Source organism: Sinocyclocheilus rhinocerous, unplaced genomic scaffold (genome assembly GCF_001515625.1).
Source record: "Sinocyclocheilus rhinocerous isolate Xijiao unplaced genomic scaffold, SAMN03320098_v1.1 scaffold1384, whole genome shotgun sequence".
In the NCBI taxonomy this organism is placed as follows: domain Eukaryota; kingdom Metazoa; phylum Chordata; class Actinopteri; order Cypriniformes; family Cyprinidae; genus Sinocyclocheilus; species Sinocyclocheilus rhinocerous.
In genome coordinates, this window is record NW_015654942.1 from 354,032 (window position 1) to 358,754 (window position 4,723).

A 4,723-nucleotide genomic window follows, 5' to 3' on the forward strand; every position below is an offset into this window, starting at 1 on the left:
CAAGAGCTTGTAACACTCCAAAGAGAAAGGAAAAATTGAAATCGCATTATATGACCCCTTTAAATATAACGAAGAGTGTGCTGTGCATATTTTAGAGCAGAGACAACCATTTCACTAGATCTTTACTTTTTTTAAGACTACATTTCTTTTTATATTTTATAACACCATTTACAAATCCCTGATATTTCCAGCTTTTCAATGGTTGTTAGTAGCCAATGAACTATATATTGTAACATTTACAGTAAGTAGCATAATCTAACTAACTACACTCAGCTTCCTCAAGGTCACATATGTAAAAAAAAAAAAAAGCCCCAGAAGAAAAAGTGCAAATGGCTAATTGTTGTCTGTCTATTTATTTATCTAAAAATCCCAGATATTCTGAAACTTTTCTGTTTTCCCTGTTCTGTGTACAGAGATGAAGCCTTAATCTTGTTACTGTCTGAACATAAGCCAAGTGAAGAAACATTTATAATATATACTATTGGTTTGACTCCAGTTTGTTAGTAATTATTGTTGAAATATCAGGGAGGCTTTTCAGTTTAATCAGCATATGTTTATTAGTGAATTATACTGGGAATGTAATGAAATCATGAATTTATTCATTGTTAAACGTTGTGTTGATTCCATGACTGAAACAATTTGTGGTTTTAATTTAGCAGTAACATTCAGAACCTGTTATTAAATTTAATAACAAATAATGAGGTAAACTGTTATGAATTAACTGCTTTTGGTCCTTACTCAGTTTCTGTGGATAATAGTGTCTCCAAAAAAGCCAACATCAGTATATTCGATTTCATACTTTAAATATATGTCATTAGGATCCTAGAGCTGCAAGGAATTAAATTCAATCCTCACCTGAGTCTGCAGGCAGTCCCAGCCCTGGGAAAGGCAGCAAAGCTACAAAGCACAGAAGACTAATCGCTGTCAGAGCCATTCTAGAAGTCTGCCCAGTGTTTCTGAATGTCTCTCACAACCACACACACTATTTATATTCTGGGTTTTCTTTGCATGCCAAATTCTAGATAATAAATAATCAGTTTTATGGCGAGGCCTTATCTCTTACCTCTGAGAAAGGTGTGGACTGCTAAAGTATTTTGCCATGGATTAACTGATGCTTGTTTCTGAGAACTATTGAGTGCAAACTCTGATAACATTGAAAGTAGAGAAGTAATTATTTGGCATGGACCCTGTGACCATATTATTTCTTGTATGTTGTAAAATGTGACAAGTCAAATATGGTCTAGAGGGTGAGGATTATGTGGTTATGTTATGATTTACCACTGACCTCTCTTACCTCTTAAAAGTGTGTGTACTTTTCATTAATAAACATTAATTATTAACCACCACAACATAACCTGACCACTGTTTCTTCATCTCCAGAGATGTGCAGGTACTGTCTTTAAGTATTCTGTGAGGAAGAAAGTCTCTGAGCAGCTAATCTTATTATCTTTGTGTAAATATTTAATTTAATAATTTCTTAACCCAACCAGATTAGTTAATTTCCTTTTAAAGATTTATCTATCTATCTATCTATCTATCTATCTATCTAAGTCTGTCTGTCTTAATTTACCTCACCAATTTTATTCCATTTAACAGGACAATAAAAGTATTTTTGCTGTAAAATATTGTAAGAATATTTTTAGAAGTTTAGAATTTGTGGGTTATCTGTCTGTCTTCCACATTAAGCTGTATTTTTACTTTCAGCAAAAAATAATTGAAAAGATTCTTCAAAGCAATCACACATGCTGCAAGAGAAATATTAGGCTACGTTTCCCTCTCCATCCCCAACATCAGATTCGCCTAACGTAGAAAAAGTGAATCTGATATTGAGCGTATCACAACAGCAACAGTATGTGTACTCGCCATAGATGATGTACGGCGTCGTTTGAACTCGAGTTACGCCGTTGGTTTCACCGAGAATAACCCGAGCACTGCAGCATCAGCACCAGCAGCAGCCGATGCGCAGGTGCCGCATTTAAAGAGACCGCGCACTCGATTCTCCCATGCTGCTGGATGTAATTTCCCTTTGTTTAAGTTTTTCGTCTCCATCATCTCCATCCCCACCCGTTTCTTTGCTTCCCCCCAAAGCAATCTCAAAGGCAAGGGGTTCTAAAAATAGATTTAACATACGCTTTGATCCTCCTGCCCCACTAAAATAAAAAATAAAAAACATTCCTGTTGCTGGAGATCACGAAAACAGACTATTCTATCGAATTGGTGTCAAAAAAGTTTTGCTATTTAACCTGCACGAAAAAATCTTATGATATCTATATATGGACATATGGAGATCTCAGAGCAGGCTATAAGGACACAGTTGCACCTGGTTGAATTTTCTCTTGGATCATGAGAAAACAGATCTCCACCTGTCCCGTGACCATAAAATGGCATCAGGCCAGCACTGCCCTCACTTTCCTGCAGAGGGGCTTGTAATGTAATCCACCACACAACAGCCCAGTAAGCCTTGCGCGTCTGCAATTACAAATAAACAACACATTTTTTAGCCTAAGAAGAACAACTGCGTTCTCAAAAAAAGAAATGAAACTGTAGCTGCACTGGGATAAATAAATAGCCCGTCTTTTGGATTTCCGCACTGCAAAAATAGCAGGCCTAATGAAATTAATGAAACAATATTGGTAACCGTAAGTTACACTGGTACACAGTATAAAAAACGATATATATTTAATTAAGTCCATGATATTTGAAGTTCATTGTAAAACACTGTAAGAGTAAAAAGTAGGCCTATGAATAAGCAGAGAATAGGCTATGTTGTTAATTTAGATAGGCTAATAATGGGTATAGCCTACTTTATTGTTTTGGCGGGAAAGGGGCATTCCCAAAACTCATTGCGCGAACCACTACATTTAGCCTACGTTTTATTTAAGAAATGCTTATTGTCTTTTTCTTTTGTTTTTGTTGTCAGTTGTGTAGCTACTTTTAGTGGTGGTGGTACTTTTAATGGTGTTTATTTATTGTTTAGTCTCTTGTGTGTTTGTGTGGTAACATTGATCTGCTATTCTTATTTGTTGGCTATATTACTAGTTACTAGCAACCACAGCTGCCAGAATTAACCATACATTTACCCCAAACAATTTACAGCGCAGAATCTTGCTGTTATTTTTTAAATGTAACCCCCAAACACAAGCAAAGCATCATAACGTCCAATATATCACTGCTAGGCCTACTTTAATCGTCCTCCAGTGTAACACTGGCTTATTATTTCGGACGAGAGCAGTTACGCCCAGTGCCACAGACCGCCGGGCGTGCCAGGGCTCCTCTGTCCACTGCGCGCTATATCACACTGCGGTGCAGCATCCGGAGGACCGGCAGGATGAGCACAACTCCTCTCCACACAGCTCCACACGCATACTGGATGACTGTAAACGCGCAAAGATCGAATCACGGTTTGCCCTTCCGTCAGTTGTCCGAAATGAAACTCCTGGTTTAACACGGATGCTGCAACTTTTTAATTATGCATAACTGTTATGTTTGTTTTGGATAGGAATCGTCACGGTATCTTTTTAAGGAACGCTATGAATGTGACGTGTAGCGGCTTTCTGAAGGAGAAGAGCATCCTCTTCGTCCCCGGTAAGCGGGATCGGGCGTATAACGAAGCATCTTTTTTCTCAGCTGGACTATAGTGCGGGGCCGCTCCTGTTGCTGAAGCCTGTGTGTGTACATATCATGCTCTTGAGCTCAAAGGAATGAATTTGACATTTTTATAAGGAAACACGCCGCCAGAGAGACTCAACGCGTCAAAAAAAAGTAGGTATCAAGTCATCCTGAGTCTGCGGGTGCAGCAACACTTATAGACCAGTATCCAGTATAAACACACTAGCCTGTGGTTTGCATGAGTGTGATGTCATTGACAGGGCATATGATGCATGCTGTTCTAAACTCTGACTCAGATCGCCATAAAATAACGAGGTAGAGCGCACGTGTAATGAATGTGAAAGGTTACATTTTCAGCTTCAGACACGTATGCATTTCTTTATTTATGAAAATATTGTTGCCTCATAATTGCTCATTGTGTATTCTGTCTAATATCTGTGCTGGGAAGTGGAGTAAGTGAAGGGATACAATGACCTTTCTCTGACAGATCATAGAACAGCCAGACTGGGTTTTAAAGGGTTTTCATTAGGCTACTGGTTCTCAACCCTCAATACTGCACATTTTGTATATTTTTCTCATTTAACACAACTGATTGATATCATCAGCTCATTAGCAGAGGCTCGGATACCTAAATTGGGTGTGTCAGATAAGGGAGACATTAAAAATGTGTCATTTTGAGGTATTTCAGAACTAGGTTTGAAATGCACTGCTCAAAAAACATAGCCTTTCTTTGACTGATCAGAAAAGACTAGTGTTTCATTACCTGTGGCCAATAGAGCTATATAATACCTTAATCAGTAATATGCCTCACTCTTGTAGTTCTATATCACTTTATAGAAATGTATATATCCCAACCTGGTCATACTGTTGTCTGGTTTAAGAGGTGTTTTGGGCACTTGAGCAGTTTGGCCAAACTAGGAGACCATCTTAAACCAGTTAAGACCAGCAGTCTAGCTTAAATATTTTTAAATACAGTTTTCAGGACAGCTCTCTTGAAGATGAATCACTTGAATATAAATGGGGCCATTGAGGATTAAAGGCAGAGTAAGTGATTTTTCAAAACGCTTTAAAAACTGATTCGGGCCGAATCGCAAAACAAACTTGTAGCCAATCA

At 38.0% G+C, this 4,723-nt stretch overlaps 1 protein-coding gene across 3 annotated transcripts in view; it reads left to right on the forward strand.

Annotated features, from left to right (window-relative positions):
* The first annotated feature begins 3,312 nt into the window (after positions 1-3,312).
* Positions 3,313-4,723, forward strand: part of LOC107717882 (ATP-binding cassette sub-family G member 4-like) — a 21,635-nt gene continuing 20,224 nt past the window's right edge. Inside the window, exons 1-2 of one of the 3 annotated variants that reach the window (XM_016524784.1) lie at positions 3,313-3,401; positions 3,500-3,762. The gene's annotated coding sequence lies outside the window, so the exon portion shown is untranslated. Of the gene's footprint in view, positions 3,763-4,723 lie in introns of all 3 variants that reach the window. The other 2 variants (XM_016524783.1, XM_016524786.1) reach the window with 2 other exon arrangements.